We start from the raw sequence: 15067 nt of genomic DNA, 5'->3' as shown, positions 1-15067 counted from the left end.
CCCCAAACACTTTTTATGACAATAACTTGCATATAAGCCTTTAAAATTAGCATTTTTGATTATTCATGTTCGTGTCCCATAGCCGGTGTTCACGTGTTCGAACAAATTTTTTTGCCTGTTCGCAAGTTCTGGTGCGAACCGAACAGGGTGGTGTTCGGCTCATCCCTACTGGTGTCCCAAAGCCTTAGAAATGGCTTTGTAATCCTTTCTAGACTGATACATGTCAGTGACTTTGTTTTTCATCTGTTCTTGAATTTCTTTAGATCACGGCATGATATGTTGCTTTTTGAGATCTTTTAGCATGCTTCACTTTGTCAGACAGCTTCTATTTAAGTGATTTTTTGATTCAACAGGTCTGGCAGTAATCAGGCCTGAGTGTGGTAAGTGAAATTTAAGTCGGCTTTCTAAAAAATTGTGGTTAACCACAGTTCATGATTCAGCATGGGAGGGGGCAATTCATTTTCACATAGGGCCAGGAAGGTTTGAACAGCTTTTTTCACTTAACAAATGAAATAATAATTTAAAAACTGCATCTTGGATTTACTTGGGTTATCCTTGTGTAATATTAAAATTTGTTTGATGATCTGAATCATCAAAAAGCAAATACTTTTTCACAGAACTGTTTATTAATACACCTCCTGAAGTGTATTTTATACTGTACACCACCAAATGCACTGTCCATATAGTCTACACTGAATGCAGTGTGTGTGTATATATATATATATATATATATATATATATATATATATATATATATTATATTGTGACAGAACAAGGCTCTATCCCTATGGAAAGGGATTGGTTAAGGACACAGAGTTGCATGTCAGGTGACTGCAAGACTACAGAACAGGTATTTTGAGAGGAGAAATCTGCTCTGGCAGCTTTCTCTGGATTTTTCTATCTCCGGATGGGGCTCTGTAGGTTGGCTATACCTAAAAGACTTGGCTGGGATGAGACCTCCAACCCTGTGTCCGGGTCTTGTGGATAGCCAGTAGGTTGTATGCCCAGGTACACACAGCCCATATAACAAGGAACTGGTGAGAGCAGAGGGTGGAGTAAGGTGGAGTGTAAGCAGCTTGCTACCGCTGGTGCTGTGTGAAGACAGACCTTTGTCTTGAAAGTGGTCTGCCCTGTGGGAGACTGCAGCCCATGTAAGAGGGATTCTTTGCTCAGGGACTAGGAAAGGCTGGCCAGCCTTGAGAGTCCGGAAGACTAGGGAAGCCAGTGAGTGCAGGGAACTGGAAGGAATCAAGTCTGTTGGGAGCAAGTAGAGGAACTGCTGACAAGAGAGCCAGGTGGCGCGGTATGTTTTTCATTCGAGTGCTAAAGGAAGTTTGAATCCCTGTGTGGGAATCCTGAACAGACTTGTGCTTTTGTTTTTCCATTAAATAAACGTGGGCTACCAGGCCCTTAAATATAAACACCTGTCTGATGTGGACTCACTGCACTAAAAATGCATCTGTCACTTGAGCTAAACACCCCCAGTATCACAAGCGGTGGAGAATGCAGGCATATAGATGGTGAAATCTGAGTCTCTGCTCCAGTGGTGAGTCATGTCAGGCACTGCTGCTAGCTGTGTGTGGCAGCCAGGTGAACAGCATTGCGCAGAAGTTTATTTGATGGACTGTGTTGCATACCTAATGAAGTGAGGGCTCAGTGTGGCCTGTGAAGATGTCTCCACCTAGGAGGGCCAGTCCAGAGGCTCTAATGATGTATGAGACCGTGAATGAATGGTTCAAGCGGAACCGCAAAGAGTGGGGCGTAGTGCAAGGGGCTGAGATCTTGGCCTCTGACTATATGCTGCCTACAGAGGAGGTTGGGGACTTCCTTGTAAAATTTGAAAAAGTTGCTGTAAAGAGAAAATGGCCTAGGGACCGGTGGCCAAAATTGCTGCAACCCTTATTACGGATAGAGTTCCGGTCAGTTTACCATTTGATGGATGGGACCAGAATGACTACTGCAAGTTTAAAGAGGAAATCCTTCTTAGAGGAGTGTTCCAGCGTATCATGTTCCAGGATGGGAGAGGTGTCGCCAGAAGAACAAGGTTTTGGAAATCCAGAGAAACGCAAAGTTTTGTGTCATGGCCGCTTAGGGAACGTGGTCAGCCCAGAAAGGGGGGACGCAACAGCCAGCATCCTGCATGAGGTATAGATAACCAGCGTTGGAGTGCAAGTCTGCCAATACTCCTAGTAACAGGGGTCTTGTGTTACCTACAGGGGGCATCAGTGGGTCGGTTAAGGCTGCAGTGTTGCTCCATGACCACATGGGGGAGTCAGCCTGTGGAGACACCACGCCTGTGAGACAGCAGGAACTGGTGAGACTATTTCAGTTTATGGAACTGAACCCAGTGAAGTGGGAGTATGTCCAGCAGGGGGATCCGCAGTACCAATGGACATAGACTTGCTGCAGTGTGCTACCCAGAGCAGTGGGGAGGCACAGCATAAAGCCCAACTGGCAGCAAGGTTAAAGACTCAAACAGACATGGGGACCCTGTGTGTGCCTGCTATAATCCAGCAGAGTGCTAGGAAAGTTGAACTGGGGTGACCAAAACTGTCCTTGTGCCATGTTCCCTAGTGACAAGTGCTGCAGAGTTGCCCAGGGAAACTTTCAAGGAGCTTGCAGTGATGGAGTGAGAGTTTCCCAGGTCAGCTATGGAGCTGCCGAAGTAGATAAGAGTGCCCCTTTAAAAAGAGCAGGTGCTGTGAGGAGTCACTCAGAAGTTGTGGTGGCTCATAGACAACCCACAAAAATGGCAGTTATGTCTACATGCAATGAGAATGCTAATAGTCATGCTGACAAAAGTTTTACTATTGGTAAATGTGATGTTGATTGTAATGACATTGAAACATGTATTTCTTGTAATGTCATATCTGAGAGTGATGTTGGTAATGTGTTCACTACCAATGATGGGAGTAGAATATCCCCCATGACAGGCAGAGGCACAGGATTGTCCATGGAAGTCTCATGGGGTCTTAATGTGTTGGAGCCAGAGGCTGTCCAGGATGGCTCTGATGCTACGCTGGTGGAACAAGGGTGGACTGAGTCACACAGTGAGAGTGTGTGGGCGCAGCCCCACAACCGTAAGTGTAACCCAGTTGGCAAGGGGTTAATTCAGCCTGCAAAAGCTGAGCGTGCAAATCTAGAGGTGTCTGTAGCGCCACCAGAGCAAGGTGGTCAAAATAGTGTATTGCACCTTGCCTTGGTTGATGATGCAATCTCTCAGTGTGATATGAGTAAAAAAATATTGTCACAAAGTGAGGTAGATAGAAGTGGGCTGTTTTGCCCAATGAATCCCAGGTTCCTGTGCGGCCTTCTACAGCAGGTGATGCAACGCCCATAAGGAAACCACAATGGACTGGGACAGCTGGGCCAAACAATTTCTAGCCATGTTGGACAAGGCTAGATTAAGTAACAAGAGTGTGGACAGAACTGCTATGCCAGACAGGGGGATCGCAAAGTGGCCGGTGGTGGAGGGAGCCTTGGCCCCTGCAAAGGTTACTGCCCTCCACTCTGAAGAAACAGTTCAGGGCAATGGCATCACAGATGTGTTGTCCACAGCCCAGCAACTAAATATTGAGTGTCATAGTTACATAGTTACATAGTTACATAGTTAGTCAGGTTGAAAAAAGACACAAGTCCATCCAGTCCAACCATAAAAAAAAAAAAAAAAAAAAAAAACAAAAAACAAAAAAAACGTACAATCCAATATACAATCACTTGTAATGACCTGCAGCGGCTCACTGATGCTGTTGCCGAAGGGACAAATATGAGACGTACATCTGACAGCACTCCAGTTGAGCCCCAGGCTGTGATGACAGTTGTCTCCAGTGAGGTGGAGGTCGCTTTTAATGTCTCAACCTCTCTAGTTTCAGAGGATGAGCCCCTCCATGTCATTGATAAGGGAACAGTCCCTAAAAAGGCCTTGTATTTAGACATGGAACGCATTAGGATGACTAATATACTGTTGGAAATGCTTGAAGTCATAAAAGCGCATTCGCTGTGCATTTGGGTGTCTCCACTGCGGTCAGACAAAGTGGTACTGCATAGTACCAATGGGTGGAGCCAAGTAGTACAAACTGTGCTTGGTGATATTCATCATAAGAAGAACTGGTTGGTACCATGTTTAGTAGCAGTATGGCAATTGGTCTCGAAGTTCTCTCAGAGGGTGCTTCCAGTTACTGGTTGTTATGGAAGGTGCTCAGGAGAACTGTTGGGGACATCGGAGGTCTCTCTGCCTATTACAGTGACTAGAAACGTCTTTGCTGGTGCAGTCCGAGGTGCGACTGAGCAGTGGTCATTAGAGGGCACAGATGCTGTCTCACCCGCTAGACCTCACAGAATGGAAGGGCCCGGGATAGACGCGACAGTAGTAGAGACACTTTCTATTACTCGGAAACAGGTAAGGTACCCGGAGACACTGTGGGAGAAAGTGCTGAAGGTATTGGTGGCTATAACAATGTAATGTGTACACCAGTCAGTGTTATTGCAGTTAGGAATAGGTTGTGCTTGGATCAGTGTCATTTGTTAGGACAGCCACCCATGGAATGTTGGACAACAGGTGAGGTGGAGCTGGGCGATGGTCCCGTGGAGTATAGCCGCTCACCTAGGTGTGGTCCCTCCTGAGGACTGGTCCTAACAAACTAAAAAAAAAGTGCTGATCTGATTGAAAGTTGTGATCTCAAAATTGGTGATCTGCTAATAATTGGTGCTGTTAATAATGTGGTTGTCGTGGATAACCAAAGAAGGGTATTAGGACCTATAGTGAAGGTTAAAGCTGATGTCAGTGAGTTGAAAGGAAGGATCAGGGAAAGCAGAGTTTCCTCAAGAAAAGTGACTGGGCCCAGGGACCCCAAAAAAAGAGGGAGAAGGCTGAGTATAGGGAAATATAAGACCCTGTTGAGATCCAGGGTGGGACATACCTGGAAGCGCACCCGGAAAAAAAGGTTGGGAGCAAGCAGAGGAACTGCTGACAAGAGAGCCAGGTGGCTTGGTATGTTTTTCATTTGAGTGCTAAAGGAAGTTTGAACCCCTGCGTAGGAATCCTTAATGGACTTGTGTTTTTGTTTTTTAATAAACGTGGACTACCAGGCCCTTATATATAAACGCCTGTCTGACGTGGACTCACTGCATTAAAAATATCATCTATCTATCACTTGAGATATATATATATATATATATATATATATATATATATATATATATATATATATATATATATATATATATATATATATATATATAATTTCCTCCCCATGTCAGCCTACTATGGGTCAGCTCCACCCCCTCTGACCCCTCCAGGACCACCTCTTTCTTAGCCCATAAGGGTGGCTGTCTGCCCACACCAGTGTTCTTTTTTCGTGTTCTTTTTTCGTCCTCGCTCCAGACGGCTTTTAAAGTTTATTTTTATTTATTTATTTTTTTTCTCCATCCAACATCCATCTTGTTCAGGTTCAGCCTCTCCCGGTTCAGAAGACCTCCCTATATAGTCTGTAAATCTCCTGAGGAGGTGAGTTCCTGTGGTGCTGGGATTGTATGGTACAGTATAAATGACTGTGTATTACTGGCAAAGGTCACTGGCAGTATAAATGACTGTATATATCTTTGTTGGGCAGGTGCTGGCACTCTCTCCTTCCATGTTTTGGGTGTTCAGGCAGTGGTTTGGCTCGCTGGGACTTGTAGTTCACAGCCTCCACATGTATTCCTTTCAGGAAGCTCAGAGTTGAGCAGGTGAGGTCAGAGGTAGCTTCCTCTTGGATTGCCTAGCAAACACCAGAATGCTCACTGCTGATTTGCAGCAGCCTCTGTCCTCTAGGCTTATCTCAGCCTGCAGCTGATCAATCTGCTGCTCTGCTCTGCTCTAGTAAGCCTCCTTCCAGGACTCTCATTACTTACTGCTGTGTTACTTGTCTGTCAGAATGTTTTTATTATCCTGTGCCTTATAGGTCTGGGGATATTTGTCTGCCTGCCTAGCTGCCTTAGAATGATAATTCAGATAGAGAAGTTTATTTTAATTGTATTTATTTATTTTTTGTTTAAAAAAAAAAAAAAGTTTATTTATTTATTTATTTTTTAAAAAGAGAGCACATCCTCTGTGTTTAACAGAGAGAAGGGCCCAGTGCGGGATAAATGTCCGCAAAGAGGTTCCAAATCAGCATTCCAGCCTCAAAGGAGTAAAAAAGGGACTAGACATGACAAATCACAGAGTCGCATGCAGCTGGATAGACGCCTGTTGTCACAGCATTCCAGATCTCCCTGGCCCTTAACTCACTTTAGTCGGTCGGACCCGAGCCAAGAGAGGTCAAGACATCAGAAAGCCTCTAGAAAGAGTAAATCTTCCGCACACAGTTCCCGCAGGGGGAACCTAATTTGGTAAATAACCCACTAATGGAGGCACTGAAATGCCCCGACCCGAAAAACTAATCTCCCAATTTTACCAAATGCTGACGCTGCCGCAGGCAACCACATTGGCTTACGCCTTGAAATCAAGGTGGGAGGGTGAAGTAGGCACACTGGCAGATGACGAATGGAGCGACGCCTTAGACAAATGTAAATTAGTGTCCCCTAAACTGTCCGACCGATTGACTCAAATATTCCTGATTCACAGAGCATATCTCACGCCACTCAGGTTAGCAAAATATAAGGGCAATCAAACAACGATGTGTCCAATGTGCAATCAAACTACGGGTACTTTCTTCCATTTACTGTGGCAGTGCCCCCAAATCCAAGCGTACTGGACACAAGTGGTGCGCTTCCTCCATGACACTATGGGCTCCCCTGTAACATTGCAACCTAAACTCTGTCTTCTGGGAATCCTACCAGACCCGGAGATAAATAAATTCAAAAAGGTATTTGTTCACAAAACACTTTTCTCCGCATGAAAAGTTATTGCTAGAGTCTGGATGAGGCCTAACCCTCCAGAGTTTACACATTGGATAGCGGAAGTCAACAACACATTGCCTTATAAAAAAAACTGGTCTACAAACACAGAGGGTGCCCTCTCAAATATAATCAAATATGGGATAAATGGGCTCAGTCGCCTGACACTTGCACATGAGAATATACAAATCATTGGGATACTCTGGTGAACAGTGCCCCTCCACTCTACATATGAGGAGTTACTGTAGCGTGGACCGGCCAACTCAGTAAGATATGAATAACTAGCTTTTGTATGTATACCTTGGGAAAAACGAGACAAGACATGGGTTATAATACTGTACACAAATTTATTTGTACATTTTGAGAACTGTATTGTTATTTTCGGTGTTTACTATGTACACTAAACTTTTTTTTTCTTATCACTCAATAAACTTACTTCTGATAAAAAAAAGAAAGAGTAAATCTGGGCGCAGACACAGAAGAAGATCCTCTTCTTCGGATAGGTCTTTGTCGCCAGCCCAGGCAGAAGAAAGATCCTGTTGGGCATGCTCAACTGAGGTCCTCAGAGGAAAGCGGGTATGTGCATCTTGCTTCAAGGAGGCAGCTCAGGACAATGCTGTAAAAGCACGCCAGGTTAAATCCTACATTAAGCACGCAGTCAAGGAAGGGTTAAAGAGTGTTTCAAGGAATCCTGCTCATCCTGCTGTATCTTCAGCATCTTTAGATTCAGATCATGTGTTTTCAGTGCGTTTTAACTCTGAAGTCGATAGCGATTCGGATCCATCTGAGGCTGAGATGGTCTCGGAATCGCATACGATTGTTTTTTTGCACTGGTTCCCCCCTTAGTGGAGGCTATTAAGGATGCGATGAAGTGGCAGGAAGAATCGTCGCCTCCAAAGAAACAGCAAAGATACTACCCATATTTAAAGAAATTGTTACCTTTCTTCCTGTTCATTTCTAAAATGAAAGAAGTAATTGACGGAGTGGGCGGGGCCTGAGAAGAAGCTCAATGTGCATAATAAAGTATCAAAGCTATACCCTTTGGGACACTACGCTTAAGGTGGATGCTTCATTACGTAGATTCGCCTGCCACATTACGCTTCCGCTGGAGGATTCAGTCTCTTTTAGGGATCCTATGGATCGCAGAATAAACGCAGACCAAAAAAGGTTGTATAGTTTGGCCAGAGCAGCCTGCAGAGCGATAGTAGCACTCACTTCTGTGGCAGCAGGACTTGGGCTGGATTCGCACCTGTGCATTTTTGTGCTTTTTGCGTTTTGCAGATTTGCACTACCGTCCATTTACCATGGTCTCCTATGGAACACGTTCTGTGGTGTGGGTCTGCGGAATGCAGGGAATGCTGGGAGTACATGGGTGTGAATCGAGCCTTAGAGTGTGGGTAGCGGAGCTAGTGGATGGATGTTTGGATGAAAGTCTGGGAAGTTCAAGATGACAGCAAAGATAATGGCTTATTCCGTCACAGCCCGCTGAGCCTTATGGTTGAAGCATTCGTCGGCCGATAAGGCTTCTAAGTGCAATAAGTGCAATAATTTACATTTCCCCTGACTTTTACCAATATTTTCTATATACTATTAGGGATCGGAGACACTTATCTGTATCTGCAAAGGATCCAATAACAATTATTTCTTCATACTAGCTCATTTCGGTTGGTTGATCAACTTTCGGAAGAGCCAGATGCATCCGACCCAACTGTTGGAGTATTTATTAGTACAATTCGACACGGATCGGGGTTGTGTTTCTCTTCCTCAGAGGAAGGTCCAGGAGATCCAGTCTCAGACAAAAGCAGTGATGGCCAAGTCTTCTATGATGGTGAAGGAGAGCATGCAGTATCTGGAGGTTCTATCAGCCACAGTTCCAGTAGTCCCGTGGGTCAGGTGGCGCAGAAGGAGGCTTCAATGCAACTTTCTTCTTCAGTGGGATTGTCACTCCTTGTTCCAGTAAATCTATCTGCAAATTCCGATAATCTGGTCCCTGGTTTGGTGGTCAGTAGCTCACAATCTTTCCAGAGGAGTTCCTTTGACGTTCTCAGAACTAATAGTTGTGACGACCAATGCCAGTCTGGCAGGCTGCGGGGCACACTGCCTGGGACAGCAGGTTCAAGGCAAATGGAACCTTTGTGGGGCAAAGAGTTCAAATTTCCTGGGATTGGATGCTGTCAGATGCGCTCTCTTAGCGTTCCAACCTATGTTGCGAGGTCGAGCTGTCAAGATCCTTTTGGACAACAAAACTATGGTGGCTTATGCATCTCATCAAGGGGGCACAAGAAGTCACCCACTCCTTCAGGTGGCATGTCAATCTTCCTATGCGCAGAGAAGAATCTCGGCTCTCTTACAGCATCTTATCTCTCAGGGCCTGGGAATGTTTTAGCAGGTCGCTTGAGTCGAGGCTTTGGGGATCACAACAAATGGGGCCTCAACCCCCAAGCACCTACGCTAGATATTCAGGGTCTGGGGGATGCCTTTGATAGATCTTATGGCATTGGAGAATTGTCAACTGCCTTGCTTCTTCTCCCAGACTTGGCATCCACAGGAATTGGGTCAGGGTGCTCTGTCCAGGTCTTGGAACTTTCCCTTGGTGTATGTGTTCCCGTCACTCCCATTGGCTTTCAAAATCCTGCTGAAGATTCAGCGAGAAAGGGTCACAGCAATAGTAGTCCTACCTTACTGGCTCAGGGAGCCGTGGTTCCCTCTGGCTTGGAGGATAAAGTTGGGCTCACCGATCCCACTGCCTCCTTGTCAAAATCTCCTTCTGCAGAGTGGGGCCTGACACCCAAACCGCAGGAGGATGAAGTTAATGACTTGGAAGTGAGAGGGGGGCTTTAACTGGCTTGGGTCTGCCGGGCGGTGTAGTGGAGACATTATTACAGGTCCACAAATGTAACCTTTCACTGGATCTGGAATACTACAGAAAGGGGTTGGGACCTTGGATTTCCTTCAGTATCTAACATTTTAGAGTTTCTGCAGAGTGGTCTCAAAGGGTTAGCTTATAATTCCCTGAAGGGTCAAATCCCAGCCTTGTCAGCTATGTCGTGTACAAGATATGCTCTACATCCATTGGTGATCTGATTTTTAGGGGCAGTCATAGAAATCAGACCTCCATTGAAATAGTTTTTTCCAAAAGAGGACTTAACGCTAGTCTTGGGAACAATGCTGGTTTCTCTGTTTGATCGAGCTTTCTCTTGTTCATTATTTCTTTTAACAGTTTTTGGTTTTTGTTTTTTACTAGCCGTTGCCTCAGCCAGAAGAGTCTCCGAGTTGTGCACCTTCTCATCTAAAGAACCATATTGTTTGGTGCTCCCAGACAAGATAGTCCTTAGGCCGATACCGAGCTTTCTACCTAAGGTAGCCACATAATTTCATATGAACTGGGAGGTCATTCTCCCAGCCTTTCCGACGGATACAGCTGATGATGAGTGGAGTAGGTTAAACCTGGTCTCTGCGGTTTCAACCTACCTGACATAGACTAAAAGCTTTTGAAAACAAGATCAGCTGTAGGTTTTCCCAATGGGGCCTAAAAAGGGTATGCCAACAACATCCAGAGTTGTGTCTCCCTGGTTTGTCAAGACCATACATATTGCATACAAAACACTGGGCCTTCCTCCTCCTTCAGAGATCAAAGCACATTGGATGAGGGTATGGCAGCATCCTGGGCAGCATACGCGAAGGTCGCCCCTGAGGTGGTTTGCAGAGCTGCAAGCTGGAGCGCGCCCAAAACCTTTTATTAGGCATTACAAGCTTAATATCGCTTGTCCACCTGAGGAAACATTTGGCTCTACTGTTATTATGACGGCTGTTGCCCATTAAAAATTTCAGTAGCATTGTATTGAGGGTTTGGCTTATTTTTTCATTTTTTTTCTTCTCTCCCTTCTTAATATTACTTGGTACATCCCATAGTAGGCTGGGGAGGTCCAGGAATAAGGAAATTTGTTATCCATACTTACCATAATTTTCCTTTCCTGGATCCTCCCCATGTCAGATGGGGATTCCCACCCAGTTTATCTGTCGCGAGGCAGAGGTTTTTTTTTAACATTGGTGTGGGCAGACAGCCTCCCTTATGGTGTGGGCAGACAGCCTCCTTATGGTCTAAGAAAGAGGTGGTCCTGGAGGGGTCAGAAGGGGCGGAGCTGACCCATAGTAGGCTGACATGGGGAGGATCCAGGAAAGGAAAATTACAGTAAGTATGGATAACAATTTTCCTTAACCACTTGCCGACCGCCTCACGATGATATACGTCGGCAGAATGGCACGGGCAGGCAGAATCACGTACCTGTACCCGAGGCGGTCGGCATTTCTCCCCCGGCAATCAGAGGTGAGGGGGAGGCCATCCATTCGTGGCCCCCCTCGCGATCACTCCCAGCCAATGGGATCTTTCCTCTGCTGCTGTATAGTAAACAGCAGCAGAGGAAGTGATGTCATCACTCCTCGGCTCGGTATTTTCCGTTCCGGCGCCGAGGAGAGAAGACGTCAATGTGAGTGTAAAACACAACACACACACACAGTAGAACATGTCAGGCACACATTACACCCCTGATCACCCCCCGATCACCCCCTAATCACCCCTCCCCCCCCGTCACACTGACACCAAGCAGTTTTTTTTTTCTGATTACTGCATTGGTGTCAGTTTGTGACAGTTAGTGTGGTAGGGCAGTTAGTGTTAGCCCCCTTCAGGTCTAGGATACCCCCCTTAACCCCCCCTAATAAAGTTTTAACCCCTTGATCACCCCCCATCGCCAGTGTCACTAAGCGATTATTTTTCTGATCGCTGTATTAGTGTCATTGGTGACGCTACTTAGGGAGGTAAATATATAGGTTCGCCGTCAGCGTTTTATAGCGTCAGGGACCCCCATATACTATCTAATAAATGTTTTAACCCCTTCATTGTCCCCTAGTTAACCCTTTCACCAATGATCACCATATAACTGTTACAGATGACGCTGGTTAGTTAGTTTATTTTTTACAGTGTCAGGGCACCCGCCGTTTATTAACGAATAAAGGTTTAGCCCCCTGATCCCCCGGCGGTGATATGCGTCGCCCCAGGCAGCGTCAGGTTAGCGTCAGTACCGCTAACACCCCAGCACGCAGCATACACCTCCCTTAGTGGTATAGTATCTGAACGGATCAATATCTGATCCCATCAGATCTATACTAGCGTCCCCAGGAGTTTAGGGTTCCCAAAAACGCAGTGTTAGTGGGATCAGCCCAGATACCTGCTAGCACCTGCGTTTTGCCCCTCCGCCCGGCCAAGCCCAGCCCACCCAAGTGCAGTATCGATTGATCACTGTCACTTACAAAACACTAAACGCATAACTGCAGCGTTCGCAGAGTCAGGCCTGATCACTGCGATCGCTAACAGTTTTTTTGGTAGCGTTTTGCTGAACTGGCAAGCACCATCCCCAGGCAGCGTCAGGTTAGCGCCAGTAGCGCTAACACCCATGCACGCACTGTACACCTCCCTTAGTGGTATAGTATCTGAACGGATCAATATCTGATCCGATCAGATCTATAATAGCGTCCCCAGCAGTTTAGGGTTCCCAAAAATGCAGTGTTAGCGGGATCAGCCCAGACACCTGCTAGCACCTGCGTTTTGCCCCTCCGCCTGGCCCAGCTCAGCCCAGCCCACCCAAGTGCAGTATCGATCGATCACTGTCACTTACAAAACACTAAACACACATAACTGCAGCGTTCACAGAGTCAGGCCTGATCCCTGCGATCGCTAACAGTTTTTTGGTAGCGTTTTGGTGAACTGGCAAGCACCAACAGCCTAGTACACCCCGGTCATAGTCAAACCAGCACTGCAGTAACACTTGGTGATGTGGCGAGTCCCATAAGTGCAGTTCAAGCTGGTGAGGTGGCAAGCACAAGTAGTGTCCCGCTGCCACCAAGAAGAAGACAAACAGGCCTGTCGTGCCCATAGTGCCCTTCCTGCTGCATTCGCCGATCCTTATTGGGAACCCACCGCTTCTGCAGCACCCGTACTTTCCCCATTCACATCCCCAACCAAATGCAGTCGGGTGCATGAGAGGCATTTTTATGTCCTCCCGAGCACCCCTACCCAATGAACCCCCCCAAAAAAGATGTTGTGTCTGCAGCAAGTGCGGATATAGGCGTGACGCCCGCTATTATTGTCTCTCCTGTCCTGACAATCCTGCTCTTTGCATTGGTGAATGTTTTGAACGCTACCATTCACTAGTTGAGTATTAGCGTAGGGTACAGCATTGCACAGACTAGGCACACTTTCACAGGGTCTCCCAAGATGCCATCGCATTTTGAGAGACCCGAACCTGGAACTGGTTACAGTTATAAAAGTTACAGTTACAAAAAAAGTGTAAAAAAAAAAAAAAAAAAAAAAACACAAAAAAATATATAAAATAAAAAAAAAATAGTTGTCGTTCATTGTTAATTGTTGTTCATTGTTCTCTCTCTCTCTCTATTCTCTCTCTATTGTTCTGCTCTCTTTTACTGTATTCTATTCTGCAATGTTTTATTGTTATTATGTTTTATCATGTTTGCTTTTCAGGTATGCAATTTTTTATACTTTACCGTTTACTGTGTTTTATTGTTAACCATTTTTGTCTTCAGGTATTCAGGTACGCCATTCACGACTTTGAGTGGTTATACCAGAATGATGCCTGCAGGTTTAGGTATCATCTTGGTATCATTCTTTTCAGCCAGTGGTCGGCTTTCATGTAAAAGCAATCCTAGTGGCTAATTAGCCTCTAGACTGCTTTTACAAGCAGTGGGAGGGAATGCCCCCCCACCGTCTTCCGTGTTTTTCTCTGGCTCTCCTGTCTCAACAGGGAACCTGAGAATGCAGCCGGTGATACATCCAGCTGACCATAGAGCTGATCAGAGACCAGAGTGGCTCCAAACATCTCTATGGCCTAAGAAACCGGAAGCTACAAGCATTTCATGACTTCGCCGGATGTAAACAACGCCATTGGGAAATTGGGAAAGCATTTTATCACACCGATCTTGGTGTGGTCAGATGCTTTGAGGGCAGAGGAGAGATCTAGGGTCTAATAGACCCCAGTTTTTTCAAAAAAGAGTACCTGTCACTACCTATTGCTATCATAGGGGATATTTACATTCCCTGAGATAACAATAGAAAGGGTTTAAAAAAAATGAAAGGAACAGTTTAAAAATAAGATAAAAAAGCAAAAAAAAAAAAAAAAAGCATCCCTGTCCCCCCCTGCTTTCGCGCTAAGGCGAACGCAAGCGTCGGTCTGGCGTCAAATGTAAACAGCAATTGCACCATGCATGTGTGAAGGTCAGATCGAGGGCAGTAATTTTAGCAGTAGACCTCCTCTATAAATCTAAATTGGTAACCTGTAAAGGCTTTTAAAAATGTATTTATTTTGTTGCCACTGCGCGTTTGTGCGCAGTTTTAAAGCATGTCATGTTTGGTATCCGTGTACTTGACCTAAGATCATCTTTTTTATTTCATCAAACATTTGGGCAATATAGTGTGTTTTAGTGCATTAAAATTTTAAAAAGTGTGTTTTTTTTCCCAAAAAATGCATTTGAAAAATCGCTGCGCAAATACTGTGAGGAAAAAAAAAAAAAATGAAACACCCACCATTTTAATATGTAGGACATTTGCTTTAAAAAAAATATATAATGTTTGGGGGTTCAAAGTAATTTTCTTGCAAAAAAAAAAAATTTTTTCATGTAAACAAAAAGTGTCAGAAAGGGCTTTGTCTTCAAGTGGTTAGAAGAGTGGGTGATGTGTGACATAAGCTTCTAAATGTTGTGCATAAAATGCCAGGACAGTTCAAAACCCCCCCAAATGACCCCATTTTGGAAAGTAGACACCCCAAGCTATTTGCTGAGAGGCATGTCGAGTCTATGGAATATTTTATATTGTGACACAAGTTGCGGGAAAAAGACAATTTTTTTTTTTTTTTTGCACAAAGTTGTCACTAAATGATATATTGCTCAAACATGCCATGGGAATATGTGAAATTACACCCCAAAATACATTCTGTTGCTTCTCTTTCTTCTTGTCTTTCTTCATTTCATTCAAAAACAAATGAGAGCTGCAAAATACTCACCATGCCTCTCAGCAAATAGCTTGGGGTGTCTACTTTCCAAAATGGGGTCATTTGGGGGGGTTGTGCCACCTGGGCATTCCATAGCCTCCGAAACTGTGATAGGCAGTGAAGAGTGAAATCAA

This window comes from Aquarana catesbeiana, linkage group LG08 (assembly GCF_042186555.1).
Source record: "Aquarana catesbeiana isolate 2022-GZ linkage group LG08, ASM4218655v1, whole genome shotgun sequence".
NCBI classification, from domain to species: domain Eukaryota; kingdom Metazoa; phylum Chordata; class Amphibia; order Anura; family Ranidae; genus Aquarana; species Aquarana catesbeiana.
This window is presented reverse-complemented; position numbering follows the sequence as displayed.